Source organism: Dendropsophus ebraccatus, chromosome 14, assembly GCF_027789765.1.
Source record: "Dendropsophus ebraccatus isolate aDenEbr1 chromosome 14, aDenEbr1.pat, whole genome shotgun sequence".
Classification (NCBI taxonomy): Eukaryota; Metazoa; Chordata; class Amphibia; order Anura; family Hylidae; genus Dendropsophus; species Dendropsophus ebraccatus.
This window is the reverse complement of record NC_091467.1, coordinates 53,815,938-53,831,484: the sequence shown is the minus strand read 5'-3', so window position 1 is coordinate 53,831,484 and position 15,547 is coordinate 53,815,938. Positions and strand designations below refer to the sequence as shown.

General features: G+C 47.1%; 7 non-coding genes and 3 pseudogenes across 7 annotated transcripts; all 10 read right to left on the bottom strand.

The window, feature by feature from the left end:
* Positions 1–329: 329 nt before the first annotated feature.
* LOC138773625 (U2 spliceosomal RNA) lies at positions 330–544 on the bottom strand (annotated as a pseudogene).
* Positions 545–1,294: 750 nt separating this feature from the next.
* Positions 1,295–1,361, bottom strand: LOC138773657 (U2 spliceosomal RNA; annotated as a pseudogene).
* A 970-nt stretch (positions 1,362–2,331) lies between these two features.
* On the bottom strand, positions 2,332–2,522 carry LOC138773147 (U2 spliceosomal RNA). Its single transcript, XR_011359885.1, has one exon. It is a non-coding gene; the product is annotated as a U2 spliceosomal RNA (small nuclear RNA).
* Positions 2,523–3,476: 954 nt separating this feature from the next.
* Positions 3,477–3,667, bottom strand: LOC138773136 (U2 spliceosomal RNA). The gene has a single exon (XR_011359882.1). It is a non-coding gene; the product is annotated as a U2 spliceosomal RNA (small nuclear RNA).
* A 966-nt stretch (positions 3,668–4,633) lies between these two features.
* On the bottom strand, positions 4,634–4,824 carry LOC138773125 (U2 spliceosomal RNA). Its single transcript, XR_011359880.1, has one exon. It is a non-coding gene; the product is annotated as a U2 spliceosomal RNA (small nuclear RNA).
* Positions 4,825–5,782: 958 nt separating this feature from the next.
* On the bottom strand, positions 5,783–5,973 carry LOC138773713 (U2 spliceosomal RNA). Its single transcript, XR_011360212.1, has one exon. It is a non-coding gene; the product is annotated as a U2 spliceosomal RNA (small nuclear RNA).
* Positions 5,974–6,939: 966 nt separating this feature from the next.
* On the bottom strand, positions 6,940–7,130 carry LOC138773701 (U2 spliceosomal RNA). The gene has a single exon (XR_011360211.1). It is a non-coding gene; the product is annotated as a U2 spliceosomal RNA (small nuclear RNA).
* A 966-nt stretch (positions 7,131–8,096) lies between these two features.
* LOC138773689 (U2 spliceosomal RNA) lies at positions 8,097–8,287 on the bottom strand. Its single transcript, XR_011360209.1, has one exon. It is a non-coding gene; the product is annotated as a U2 spliceosomal RNA (small nuclear RNA).
* Positions 8,288–9,249: 962 nt separating this feature from the next.
* On the bottom strand, positions 9,250–9,454 carry LOC138773573 (U2 spliceosomal RNA; annotated as a pseudogene).
* A 5,841-nt stretch (positions 9,455–15,295) lies between these two features.
* Positions 15,296–15,486, bottom strand: LOC138773678 (U2 spliceosomal RNA). The gene has a single exon (XR_011360208.1). It is a non-coding gene; the product is annotated as a U2 spliceosomal RNA (small nuclear RNA).
* Positions 15,487–15,547: the final 61 nt, after the last annotated feature.

Below are 15,547 nucleotides of genomic sequence, written 5' to 3'. Positions count from 1 at the left end.
GTCGCTTGACCGGCTGCAACTGAGCTGCTTGTTGTGCTGGCAGCTGTGTATAGCAGCAAAGCCTTGATGACATCACGTCCCGCGATGACATCACCAGCACTGGCCCGGCAGCCAAGTTGTAAACAACTCTGCCAGTTGGTTGCCATGGCAACAGAGGCCAGCAAGTCTTGGACAAACAAACTTTTCGTAGCCACACTCGGGCTAATTTTTCGGGGTCGGTCCACCTGCGCACAACACACTCGAGGGATGTTTCTTGCAAAACAGTAGTTTCAGGTGCAGCCGGCTTGTTTCCTTCTTCATTCTTTTGCTCTGTTTTTTGCAAACTCATTAGGGGGTGCACTGAACCTGGAGGCACTGCAATACCAGGTCAATGCCTGGAGAGGACAGAGCAAGCTCTTTTTCCATCTCCCTGTTCTAAAAATCCATTTAATATATGGTCCCCAGATAGGGGACGTATCAGATATTAAACTGATAAGAACAGATTTTTTTTTTTTTTTTTTTTTTTCTTTTTTTTGTTTTTTTTTTTAATTTTAGTCGAGGCAACGTGCTCTCATCACCCAAGTGCTACTAAAAAAGTGTAGCGTGCCACACAAAAAAGTGCACTAGGATGCGGTCTATCGCAAGCCCACTCTAAAAAGAGATGGGCCCCCAACACACCTAATTCCCTTCCCTTCCGGGCCAAAAGGCACCTGCAAAGGTCCAGGACAAATGTCCGCTCTCAGACGAGGCCAAGAGCAGTGGTAAACAACTACGGCTTGTACCTGAGCGTAACCCAGGCACTCACCGTTCGTCATTCAATCAAAAGGTGGTCACTCCCGAAGGAGAACCGGGGGTGCAGGGAGGCAAGGAGCGCAGATGGCCACACATGCCTCCCCTAGACCTCCGAGGGGTCCCCAAAAGGCGACCGCAACCCGAAAGATCCTAGTGACAAAACAAACGTGGAAAGTGAACACACAGTGACAAAAAGAATAAATAAATCAGACGTGCGCTGTGCAAAACAGCCCGGACATCTGGCCGGATCTATAAAAATTCCTCGCAATTTTCACAGAGCCAGAGGCCGGAAAATTAGAGGTGTGTGCTCAAAGGGGTGTGAATGTGAAGTGCGTGCTCAGTGCCATTCCTCAAATGGGGTCCTACACCCAGTGAGTTCAGGCACCCTGGGGTCACCACTCCCAGGGCACTTCTGCACCTCGACTCTCAACCCCCTCGAAACCTCATGGCCAGATCCAGACGGGCATGACCTACTAGGAAGGCTGCTCAGGCCGCACAGCCAACCGTTCTACCCATGCCGTCTGTGTGGTTCTCTGCTCACTTAAGAACAGATACTACACTTGATCTTAGCCAAAAGGCCGAGAAGCGATGGCCACAACGGTTTCCCGAAAACTCCCCTTCTCGGACACCACGTCCTTCTTGTTAAGGCGAAGCCAGACATACATACCCTATTATGCGCTCCACCCTCTCAGATGGCGGACCGGACGTGCTTTCACACTGCATCTCCTATTGCCTAGCACTGCCTCTGTCTTCCTTTCTGCTCTCAAATCTGAATAGCTCCACCCCCCAATCACACTGCGTCTGCTTCCACCTGATGGATGGCAGACATACACGTCTCTGTCTCTGTCTCCGTCTCTGTCTGGCATACATGACATGCAGCTAGCTCTTTGGCTGGCTGTCTCTGTAGCTGGCTGGCTGTCTCTGTGGCTGGCTGCCTAGCTGGCTAGCTTATTATTAGTACCTACCTACCTACCTACCTATCTATCTATCTATCTATCTATCTATCTATCTATCTATCTATCTATCTATCTATCTATCTAATCTATCCTATCTATCCTATCTATTCTATCTAATGTATCTAATCTATCTATCAAAGAACATGGAGGGTGAATTCTCCCAGCTGGAGCCGTAGGCAGGCAGCATCAGCAGGATACATCGGCCGGCCACCAGGAAATCAAATCCAAAGGAAACGGTTTAATAAACTGCACCTACCTTTCCACCTACCTGCTCGGTCGCTTGACCGGCTGCAACTGAGCTGCTTGTTGTGCTGGCAGCTGTGTATAGCAGCAAAGCCTTGATGACATCACGTCCCGCGATGACATCACCAGCACTGGCCCGGCAGCCAAGTTGTAAACAACTCTGCCAGTTGGTTGCCATGGCAACAGAGGCCAGCAAGTCTTGGACAAACAAACTTTTCGTAGCCACACTCGGGCTAATTTTTCGGGGTCGGTCCACCTGCGCACAACACACTCGAGGGATGTTTCTTGCAAAACAGTAGTTTCAGGTGCAGCCGGCTTGTTTCCTTCTTCATTCTTTTGCTCTGTTTTTTGCAAACTCATTAGGGGGTGCACTGAACCTGGAGGCACTGCAATACCAGGTCAATGCCTGGAGAGGACAGAGCAAGCTCTTTTTCCATCTCCCTGTTCTAAAAATCCATTTAATATATGGTCCCCAGATAGGGGACGTATCAGATATTAAACTGATAAGAACAGATACTACACTTGATCTTAGCCAAAAGGCCGAGAAGCGATGGCCACAACGGTTTCCCGAAAACTCCCCTTCTCGGACACCACGTCCTTCTTGTTAAGGCGAAGCCAGACATACATACCCTATTATGCGCTCCACCCTCTCAGATGGCGGACCGGACGTGCTTTCACACTGCATCTCCTATTGCCTAGCACTGCCTCTGTCTTCCTTTCTGCTCTCAAATCTGAATAGCTCCACCCCCCAATCACACTGCGTCTGCTTCCACCTGATGGATGGCAGACATACACGTCTCTGTCTCTGTCTCCGTCTCTGTCTGGCATACATGACATGCAGCTAGCTCTTTGGCTGGCTGTCTCTGTAGCTGGCTGGCTGTCTCTGTGGCTGGCTGCCTAGCTGGCTAGCTTATTATTAGTACCTACCTACCTACCTACCTACCTATCTATCTATCTATCTATCTATCTATCTATCTATCTATCTAATCTATCCTATCTATCCTATCTATTCTATCTAATGTATCTAATCTATCTATCAAAGAACATGGAGGGTGAATTCTCCCAGCTGGAGCCGTAGGCAGGCAGCATCAGCAGGATACATCGGCCGGCCACCAGGAAATCAAATCCAAAGGAAACGGTTTAATAAACTGCACCTACCTTTCCACCTACCTGCTCGGTCGCTTGACCGGCTGCAACTGAGCTGCTTGTTGTGCTGGCAGCTGTGTATAGCAGCAAAGCCTTGATGACATCACGTCCCGCGATGACATCACCAGCACTGGCCCGGCAGCCAAGTTGTAAACAACTCTGCCAGTTGGTTGCCATGGCAACAGAGGCCAGCAAGTCTTGGACAAACAAACTTTTCGTAGCCACACTCGGGCTAATTTTTCGGGGTCGGTCCACCTGCGCACAACACACTCGAGGGATGTTTCTTGCAAAACAGTAGTTTCAGGTGCAGCCGGCTTGTTTCCTTCTTCATTCTTTTGCTCTGTTTTTTGCAAACTCATTAGGGGGTGCACTGAACCTGGAGGCACTGCAATACCAGGTCAATGCCTGGAGAGGACAGAGCAAGCTCTTTTTCCATCTCCCTGTTCTAAAAATCCATTTAATATATGGTCCCCAGATAGGGGACGTATCAGATATTAAACTGATAAGAACAGATACTACACTTGATCTTAGCCAAAAGGCCGAGAAGCGATGGCCACAACGGTTTCCCGAAAACTCCCCTTCTCGGACACCACGTCCTTCTTGTTAAGGCGAAGCCAGACATACATACCCTATTATGCGCTCCACCCTCTCAGATGGCGGACCGGACGTGCTTTCACACTGCATCTCCTATTGCCTAGCACTGCCTCTGTCTTCCTTTCTGCTCTCAAATCTGAATAGCTCCACCCCCCAATCACACTGCGTCTGCTTCCACCTGATGGATGGCAGACATACACGTCTCTGTCTCTGTCTCCGTCTCTGTCTGGCATACATGACATGCAGCTAGCTCTTTGGCTGGCTGTCTCTGTAGCTGGCTGGCTGTCTCTGTGGCTGGCTGCCTAGCTGGCTAGCTTATTATTAGTACCTACCTACCTACCTACCTATCTATCTATCTATCTATCTATCTATCTATCTATCTATCTATCTATCTATCTATCTAATCTATCCTATCTATCCTATCTATTCTATCTAATGTATCTAATCTATCTATCAAAGAACATGGAGGGTGAATTCTCCCAGCTGGAGCCGTAGGCAGGCAGCATCAGCAGGATACATCGGCCGGCCACCAGGAAATCAAATCCAAAGGAAACGGTTTAATAAACTGCACCTACCTTTCCACCTACCTGCTCGGTCGCTTGACCGGCTGCAACTGAGCTGCTTGTTGTGCTGGCAGCTGTGTATAGCAGCAAAGCCTTGATGACATCACGTCCCGCGATGACATCACCAGCACTGGCCCGGCAGCCAAGTTGTAAACAACTCTGCCAGTTGGTTGCCATGGCAACAGAGGCCAGCAAGTCTTGGACAAACAAACTTTTCGTAGCCACACTCGGGCTAATTTTTCGGGGTCGGTCCACCTGCGCACAACACACTCGAGGGATGTTTCTTGCAAAACAGTAGTTTCAGGTGCAGCCGGCTTGTTTCCTTCTTCATTCTTTTGCTCTGTTTTTTGCAAACTCATTAGGGGGTGCACTGAACCTGGAGGCACTGCAATACCAGGTCAATGCCTGGAGAGGACAGAGCAAGCTCTTTTTCCATCTCCCTGTTCTAAAAATCCATTTAATATATGGTCCCCAGATAGGGGACGTATCAGATATTAAACTGATAAGAACAGATACTACACTTGATCTTAGCCAAAAGGCCGAGAAGCGATGGCCACAACGGTTTCCCGAAAACTCCCCTTCTCGGACACCACGTCCTTCTTGTTAAGGCGAAGCCAGACATACATACCCTATTATGCGCTCCACCCTCTCAGATGGCGGACCGGACGTGCTTTCACACTGCATCTCCTATTGCCTAGCACTGCCTCTGTCTTCCTTTCTGCTCTCAAATCTGAATAGCTCCACCCCCCAATCACACTGCGTCTGCTTCCACCTGATGGATGGCAGACATACACGTCTCTGTCTCTGTCTCCGTCTCTGTCTGGCATACATGACATGCAGCTAGCTCTTTGGCTGGCTGTCTCTGTAGCTGGCTGGCTGTCTCTGTGGCTGGCTGCCTAGCTGGCTAGCTTATTATTAGTACCTACCTACCTACCTACCTACCTATCTATCTATCTATCTATCTATCTATCTATCTATCTATCTATCTAATCTATCCTATCTATCCTATCTATTCTATCTAATGTATCTAATCTATCTATCAAAGAACATGGAGGGTGAATTCTCCCAGCTGGAGCCGTAGGCAGGCAGCATCAGCAGGATACATCGGCCGGCCACCAGGAAATCAAATCCAAAGGAAACGGTTTAATAAACTGCACCTACCTTTCCACCTACCTGCTCGGTCGCTTGACCGGCTGCAACTGAGCTGCTTGTTGTGCTGGCAGCTGTGTATAGCAGCAAAGCCTTGATGACATCACGTCCCGCGATGACATCACCAGCACTGGCCCGGCAGCCAAGTTGTAAACAACTCTGCCAGTTGGTTGCCATGGCAACAGAGGCCAGCAAGTCTTGGACAAACAAACTTTTCGTAGCCACACTCGGGCTAATTTTTCGGGGTCGGTCCACCTGCGCACAACACACTCGAGGGATGTTTCTTGCAAAACAGTAGTTTCAGGTGCAGCCGGCTTGTTTCCTTCTTCATTCTTTTGCTCTGTTTTTTGCAAACTCATTAGGGGGTGCACTGAACCTGGAGGCACTGCAATACCAGGTCAATGCCTGGAGAGGACAGAGCAAGCTCTTTTTCCATCTCCCTGTTCTAAAAATCCATTTAATATATGGTCCCCAGATAGGGGACGTATCAGATATTAAACTGATAAGAACAGATACTACACTTGATCTTAGCCAAAAGGCCGAGAAGCGATGGCCACAACGGTTTCCCGAAAACTCCCCTTCTCGGACACCACGTCCTTCTTGTTAAGGCGAAGCCAGACATACATACCCTATTATGCGCTCCACCCTCTCAGATGGCGGACCGGACGTGCTTTCACACTGCATCTCCTATTGCCTAGCACTGCCTCTGTCTTCCTTTCTGCTCTCAAATCTGAATAGCTCCACCCCCCAATCACACTGCGTCTGCTTCCACCTGATGGATGGCAGACATACACGTCTCTGTCTCTGTCTCCGTCTCTGTCTGGCATACATGACATGCAGCTAGCTCTTTGGCTGGCTGTCTCTGTAGCTGGCTGGCTGTCTCTGTGGCTGGCTGCCTAGCTGGCTAGCTTATTATTAGTACCTACCTACCTACCTACCTACCTATCTATCTATCTATCTATCTATCTATCTATCTATCTATCTATCTATCTATCTAATCTATCCTATCTATCCTATCTATTCTATCTAATGTATCTAATCTATCTATCAAAGAACATGGAGGGTGAATTCTCCCAGCTGGAGCCGTAGGCAGGCAGCATCAGCAGGATACATCGGCCGGCCACCAGGAAATCAAATCCAAAGGAAACGGTTTAATAAACTGCACCTACCTTTCCACCTACCTGCTCGGTCGCTTGACCGGCTGCAACTGAGCTGCTTGTTGTGCTGGCAGCTGTGTATAGCAGCAAAGCCTTGATGACATCACGTCCCGCGATGACATCACCAGCACTGGCCCGGCAGCCAAGTTGTAAACAACTCTGCCAGTTGGTTGCCATGGCAACAGAGGCCAGCAAGTCTTGGACAAACAAACTTTTCGTAGCCACACTCGGGCTAATTTTTCGGGGTCGGTCCACCTGCGCACAACACACTCGAGGGATGTTTCTTGCAAAACAGTAGTTTCAGGTGCAGCCGGCTTGTTTCCTTCTTCATTCTTTTGCTCTGTTTTTTGCAAACTCATTAGGGGGTGCACTGAACCTGGAGGCACTGCAATACCAGGTCAATGCCTGGAGAGGACAGAGCAAGCTCTTTTTCCATCTCCCTGTTCTAAAAATCCATTTAATATATGGTCCCCAGATAGGGGACGTATCAGATATTAAACTGATAAGAACAGATACTACACTTGATCTTAGCCAAAAGGCCGAGAAGCGATGGCCACAACGGTTTCCCGAAAACTCCCCTTCTCGGACACCACGTCCTTCTTGTTAAGGCGAAGCCAGACATACATACCCTATTATGCGCTCCACCCTCTCAGATGGCGGACCGGACGTGCTTTCACACTGCATCTCCTATTGCCTAGCACTGCCTCTGTCTTCCTTTCTGCTCTCAAATCTGAATAGCTCCACCCCCCAATCACACTGCGTCTGCTTCCACCTGATGGATGGCAGACATACACGTCTCTGTCTCTGTCTCCGTCTCTGTCTGGCATACATGACATGCAGCTAGCTCTTTGGCTGGCTGTCTCTGTAGCTGGCTGGCTGTCTCTGTGGCTGGCTGCCTAGCTGGCTAGCTTATTATTAGTACCTACCTACCTACCTACCTACCTATCTATCTATCTATCTATCTATCTATCTATCTATCTATCTATCTATCTATCTAATCTATCCTATCTATCCTATCTATTCTATCTAATGTATCTAATCTATCTATCAAAGAACATGGAGGGTGAATTCTCCCAGCTGGAGCCGTAGGCAGGCAGCATCAGCAGGATACATCGGCCGGCCACCAGGAAATCAAATCCAAAGGAAACGGTTTAATAAACTGCACCTACCTTTCCACCTACCTGCTCGGTCGCTTGACCGGCTGCAACTGAGCTGCTTGTTGTGCTGGCAGCTGTGTATAGCAGCAAAGCCTTGATGACATCACGTCCCGCGATGACATCACCAGCACTGGCCCGGCAGCCAAGTTGTAAACAACTCTGCCAGTTGGTTGCCATGGCAACAGAGGCCAGCAAGTCTTGGACAAACAAACTTTTCGTAGCCACACTCGGGCTAATTTTTCGGGGTCGGTCCACCTGCGCACAACACACTCGAGGGATGTTTCTTGCAAAACAGTAGTTTCAGGTGCAGCCGGCTTGTTTCCTTCTTCATTCTTTTGCTCTGTTTTTTGCAAACTCATTAGGGGGTGCACTGAACCTGGAGGCACTGCAATACCAGGTCAATGCCTGGAGAGGACAGAGCAAGCTCTTTTTCCATCTCCCTGTTCTAAAAATCCATTTAATATATGGTCCCCAGATAGGGGACGTATCAGATATTAAACTGATAAGAACAGATACTACACTTGATCTTAGCCAAAAGGCCGAGAAGCGATGGCCACAACGGTTTCCCGAAAACTCCCCTTCTCGGACACCACGTCCTTCTTGTTAAGGCGAAGCCAGACATACATACCCTATTATGCGCTCCACCCTCTCAGATGGCGGACCGGACGTGCTTTCACACTGCATCTCCTATTGCCTAGCACTGCCTCTGTCTTCCTTTCTGCTCTCAAATCTGAATAGCTCCACCCCCCAATCACACTGCGTCTGCTTCCACCTGATGGATGGCAGACATACACGTCTCTGTCTCTGTCTCCGTCTCTGTCTGGCATACATGACATGCAGCTAGCTCTTTGGCTGGCTGTCTCTGTAGCTGGCTGGCTGTCTCTGTGGCTGGCTGCCTAGCTGGCTAGCTTATTATTAGTACCTACCTACCTACCTACCTACCTATCTATCTATCTATCTATCTATCTATCTATCTATCTATCTATCTATCTAATCTATCCTATCTATCCTATCTATTCTATCTAATGTATCTAATCTATCTATCAAAGAACATGGAGGGTGAATTCTCCCAGCTGGAGCCGTAGGCAGGCAGCATCAGCAGGATACATCGGCCGGCCACCAGGAAATCAAATCCAAAGGAAACGGTTTAATAAACTGCACCTACCTTTCCACCTACCTGCTCGGTCGCTTGACCGGCTGCAACTGAGCTGCTTGTTGTGCTGGCAGCTGTGTATAGCAGCAAAGCCTTGATGACATCACGTCCCGCGATGACATCACCAGCACTGGCCCGGCAGCCAAGTTGTAAACAACTCTGCCAGTTGGTTGCCATGGCAACAGAGGCCAGCAAGTCTTGGACAAACAAACTTTTCGTAGCCACACTCGGGCTAATTTTTCGGGGTCGGTCCACCTGCGCACAACACACTCGAGGGATGTTTCTTGCAAAACAGTAGTTTCAGGTGCAGCCGGCTTGTTTCCTTCTTCATTCTTTTGCTCTGTTTTTTGCAAACTCATTAGGGGGTGCACTGAACCTGGAGGCACTGCAATACCAGGTCAATGCCTGGAGAGGACAGAGCAAGCTCTTTTTCCATCTCCCTGTTCTAAAAATCCATTTAATATATGGTCCCCAGATAGGGGACGTATCAGATATTAAACTGATAAGAACAGATTTTTTTTTTTTTTTTTTTTTTTTTAAAACCATTCAGATGGTTAAAAGCGTAAAAAACAGCATAAACTGTTTCAAGCATAAACGCTTCTCCAACCATTTCATCATAATGGTCCTATTGTCATTTTAAACACCAAAAAAAACAGTAATATTACAAAATTATACACCACCTATACACACCTATTTACATACTTATTTACATATACTATACACTTATTTACATATAATCGCATACTAAACTTTTACCAAGAATCTCCACTTCTTAAACTTCCATACTCCCTCACTATCTAAGTCACCACCATGCTGTCTATCCCAAAGATATATTACATACAACCTAGCCAATATCAACCTCAAACATTCATTAACTGACACAAACTTTCTCCTAAACACCCACAAATTCCGCACATCCCATAAACTCTCCATCACACACGCCATAATCAACCACATTATTCTCTCCTTAACCTTACTAGAAGCACCCATACCAAACATTGCCACTCGCCAGTCTACAAAAGTCACACCAGCCAATTCTTTGCACAAACCTCCTACACCTTTCCATACATTATATGCATAATCACAGTCCCACATCATATGCCTCACTGACTCACTTGACCCACAACCATCCCTTGGACACACCTCATACCTAATCAATTCACGCCTCTTCTGTACTTGTCTCACCGGTAAAATATCATGCAAAGCCATCCATACCACATCATGCTGCTTATTTGACATACCCTTCACTCCCATCTTCTTCCAAACTGTCAAAGCCTCATCCGTCCTCAAACCACCAATATTGCACACCAATTCTCCCGCATCTATTCTTCTCATCACTTTCTTCTTTTCCCTAAAGTCACTCACAGGTACACTTAACAAATCAAAATCAATCACAAATTTTTCTACTTTCATATACCATGCTGGACACTTAAAAGCCACAGGCACACTTGCATCCCATTCTATCCATTTTAGCCCATACAACATCCATCCAGCCATATACCGTACCATACATCCAGCCTTATTCCCTTTCCCCAACAACACAATCAAAATTTTAATATAGCTAAGCCCTAAGAAAACCTGAAAATTCGGAAACCCCAATCCCCCATGCACACATGACTTATACACATATTCCCTTTTCAATTTCTCCATTCTACTACCCCACAAAAAAGTAAAACACATTTTCTCCGCCTTTTTCACGTTTCTCACCGCAAACGGAAACACATTCGCACAAAACAACACAATAGGTAAAATAACCGCTTTCACAACCAGCACCTTCCCCACTAAAGTCAGCTCACGCGTCCTCCAAAAATTCAGCTTTCGTTCAATCCGAGTCCCGCACTCATTCCAACTTTCATTCCCTTTCAAATCATCATTAAACTGGATCCCTAAAATTTTGATTGCACCCACTTCGCATTCCACCCCATCCATCCTTACCTCCTTATCCCCAAAACACTTAAAGACACACTTATTCCAATTAACTTTAAACGCAGACGCCCCACAGAAAAAATCTAACCACAATTTTGCCCTGTTCATGCTAGCCATATTATCACTCACCACCACAATATCATCCATATAACCCAGCACCTTCACATTCTTACCAGCACTCCCCGGTATCAATAATCCTCTCATCAGTTTGTCACCCCTTATACCACACAACAAAGGCTCAATCACACTTACAAACAATATCGGGGACATAGGGCAACCTTGCCTGACCCCCGACCTCACTCTCACCTTACTACTCAACACCCCATTTATCAACACCTCGCTTGTCACATCTGCATACAAACTTCTCACTACATCCACAAACTTCTTTGGAAAACCCATTCTCTCCAACACTCTAAACATAAAATCATGCGATACACGATCAAACGCCTTTTCAAAGTCCACAGCCAACACCATACACTTCTGCTTTCTATCCATACTATCACCAAACAAATCCCTCAACAAAAACAAGTTATCAGTCATACTTCTCCCAGGAATCGCACACACCTGATCCACACCAATCACCTGATCAATTACCTCCCGCATACGCCCGCACACAATCTTACTAAAAACCTTATAGTCCGCATTCAACAAAGTAATAGGTCTCCAATTCCCCAAGCACATTTTATCCCCTTTCTTGTATATCAAAACTACCACTCCTTCTTTCATTGAAGCACTCAAAACATCATTTTTCCACATATACTGACACACCTCACACATATCCTTACCCATAATCTCCCATGCCTTCACATACAATTCAATTGGAATCCCATCTTTCCCTGGCGTTTTATTTTTCTTTGCACTCATCACTGCACTTCTTACTTCCTCCTCAGTCAGCTCCTCACACAACAATTCACCATCACTCTCCCTAAGCTTACTCTCCAGACCATTTAGTACCTCACCTACCAAACCCTCATCAATCCACTTGTGTTCATATAATTCACCATAGAAACTTTCCACTTCTCTTATAACCTCTTCACCCACCACACACTCTCCTTCCTTATTAACCACCTTATCCATATCATTCCTCCTCCCACACACTTTCTTAAAGAAAAAACTTGTACATTTCTCATTCATATCCAGATGCTCTACTTTTGACCTATAAATAATCTCTTTACCCTTTTGCTCCATCATTTTCTTCATTTCACTCTTTGCATCCTCCAACAGATCTTTCACCTCCACCCCATTCATACTTAATTTATGCAACCAATCAATCCTCACACTTAACTCTCTATATTTGTTCCTCAAAATAGCCGCCTTTTTATATCCCCATTTCCTAAAAAATTTCTTACACTCACCTTTCATCCAATCCCACCACTCTAAGATACAATCATATTCATGCTTCCTACCCTGCCATCCCCTATAAGCACACTTGAACTCATCCATAGCTTTCATCTCCTCAAGTAACTTAACATTCAGCTTCCATACACCTTTACCACACACTCCTTTTATTCCACATGCAAATACAGCTTTCAAATAATCATGGTCCGAAAACGGAACTGCCTGCTGAAAAAAAGACAAGCATTCCAAATTTTTTGAAGCGAGGATATAATCTATCCTAGATTCCACACCTCCCCTGTCAGCTCTATACGTCGCAGGTGGTGACTTTCCCAATTTACTCACAGCTGCATCAACCAAAAGAAAATCAGCAATCAAGTGATTAACCCTTCGCCCAGTGATATCCAGCCCAGCACCCTCTGTGACACAATTCAAATCTCCCGCCAAAATTACTGGAATTCTCCCTGGCAAAAACAGACACAGTTTTTCAAACAGACTTGCCCTTTCCTCTTTTGCCGTAGGAGCATACACATTACAAATCCTTATCTTACAACCCTTATAAACCACCACCGCCATAACACACCTTCCCACCTCCACCACAATATAACTCTCTAACTTGACTTCCCTACTACCCAACAAAATCCCCACACCATCATTTTTGTTCTTATTAGAACCGGACCAAACATACTGCCCATAAGGCCAGTCCTGGTCCCCCAAAGAGTCCACAATGCCACACTCCTGCAGACAGACAATATCAGCTCCCAGACCTCTGACATAGTCCAGGACTGCAGCTCTTCGGGCCTTAGTTTTTATCTGCCTCACATTCACGGATAGGACATGACATGCAACTTCGGCCACCATGTTTTCACTCGGAGCGCAAGTGGACTATAGACGCCCCATCTCTCTCTCATCCTTCTTCTCCGGGACACCGGCAACCTGATGTAAAGGCCAATGTCCCTACTCCTTCTAAAAAAGGAACATCCGTTGGAATAGTTGACACCGGATAAACAGCGTCCCGACCAGGACTTACATCACCTTCACTAGACGGCGAAAGCAAAACTCTCGCCCTTTTGGGCGCCAAGTCCAGGGCTTCCTCCAAAGGCCTTGTAGAGGAAAAATCCCCCTGGCCACCACCTCCACTTTCCAACTCTGCCGGGCTTTCACTCCAGGAGAGAGTGGGAGTTTCAGGCCCCGTGCCTTCCACCTCCCCCTCTCCTTGCACACTGGCTTCATGAGAGATTTCACTCTCCACCGGGGACACCTCCATCTGCACAGTCTCCTCCACCTCCACACGCTGCTCACTCTGAGGCCTTTCTTGGCCAGAACCCACCACCTCTGCATAACGCCTTCTTGTGCGCAATTCACAATCCTTGAAAACATGACCTTCACCACCACACACATTGCAGACAATTGCGTTTGTACACTGTCCAGCCAAGTGCCCTCCCTGATGACACCGTCCACATTTTGTCTCTGTGGCTTTACAATCCTCTTGCATATGCCCAAAATTCTTACATTTACGACAAAATCTGGGTGCATTGGGAAAGAACAAATATCCTCTGTCCCTTCCAATGGCAAAATTCAAGGGAGGATAGCGAATCCCACCAGGACTCTCTGGGTCTTCATGGAAAATTACGAAAAACTTATATTTTCCCGTCCACAAGGATTCACTGTTTTGGACCCTGTGAGAGAAGCTAACAGCCGCACAATGTCTTCGCAAAAAGGCCACAATGTCTTCCTGTGGTACATGGGGGTTATACATAAAGACCACAAGCGGCACTTCTCCCCTGCTGTATAAAACCGTAAAGGTTAGGCCATCTAAAACGGACTCAGCAGATTTCTCCTGGAGCATGCGGTACAATTGGTGACAATATGCAGCAGCGGTAAAGACCAACACAAAAGTTCCTTTCTTAGGATCTTGTAGGCACAAAATACTTTCGCGCTTTACATTCAGGGTATGATACAAAACATCATTCACCAATACCTTCAAACTGAAGTGCTCCTCCTTCCCGGCTTCCACATCAATCCTGAATCCGTTCTTGACCCGAGGTTCCCCGGTCCCGGCATAGCGCACCTTGACGCCCATGGCTGCGATCGCTCTCTCTAGTCTTCAGCCGCCCCCAATGGGAGCTAAGCTTCCGACACCCTTCAACCAGACCAACACTTGGTCTTAGCCAAAAGGCCGAGAAGCGATGGCCACAACGGTTTCCCGAAAACTCCCCTTCTCGGACACCACGTCCTTCTTGTTAAGGCGAAGCCAGACATACATACCCTATTATGCGCTCCACCCTCTCAGATGGCGGACCGGACGTGCTTTCACACTGCATCTCCTATTGCCTAGCACTGCCTCTGTCTTCCTTTCTGCTCTCAAATCTGAATAGCTCCACCCCCCAATCACACTGCGTCTGCTTCCACCTGATGGATGGCAGACATACACGTCTCTGTCTCTGTCTCCGTCTCTGTCTGGCATACATGACATGCAGCTAGCTCTTTGGCTGGCTGTCTCTGTAGCTGGCTGGCTGTCTCTGTGGCTGGCTGCCTAGCTGGCTAGCTTATTATTAGTACCTACCTACCTACCTACCTATCTATCTATCTATCTATCTATCTATCTATCTATCTATCTATCTAATCTATCCTATCTATCCTATCTATTCTATCTAATGTATCTAATCTATCTATCAAAGAACATGGAGGGTGAATTCTCCCAGCTGGAGCCGTAGGCAGGCAGCATCAGCAGGATACATCGGCCGGCCACCAGGAAATCAAATCCAAAGGAAACGGTTTAATAAACTGCACCTACCTTTCCACCTACCTGCTCGGTCGCTTGACCGGCTGCAACTGAGCTGCTTGTTGTGCTGGCAGCTGTGTATAGCAGCAAAGCCTTGATGACATCACGTCCCGCGATGACATCACCAGCACTGGCCCGGCAGCCAAGTTGTAAACAACTCTGCCAGTTGGTTGCCATGGCAACAGAGGCCAGCAAGTCTTGGACAAACAAACTTTTCGTAGCCACACTCGGGCTAATTTTTCGGGGTCGGTCCACCTGCGCACAACACACTCGAGGGATGTTTCTTGCAAAACAGTAGTTTCAGGTGCAGCCGGCTTGTTTCCTTCTTCATTCTTTTGCTCTGTTTTTTGCAAACTCATTAGGGGGTGCACTGAACCTGGAGGCACTGCAATACCAGGTCAATGCCTGGAGAGGACAGAGCAAGCTCTTTTTCCATCTCCCTGTTCTAAAAATCCATTTAATATATGGTCCCCAGATAGGGGACGTATCAGATATTAAACTGATAAGAACAGATACTACACTTGATCTTAGCCAAAAGGCCGAGAAGCGATGGCCACAACGGTTTCCCGAAAACTCCCCTTCTCGGACACCACGTCCTTCTTGTTAAGGCGA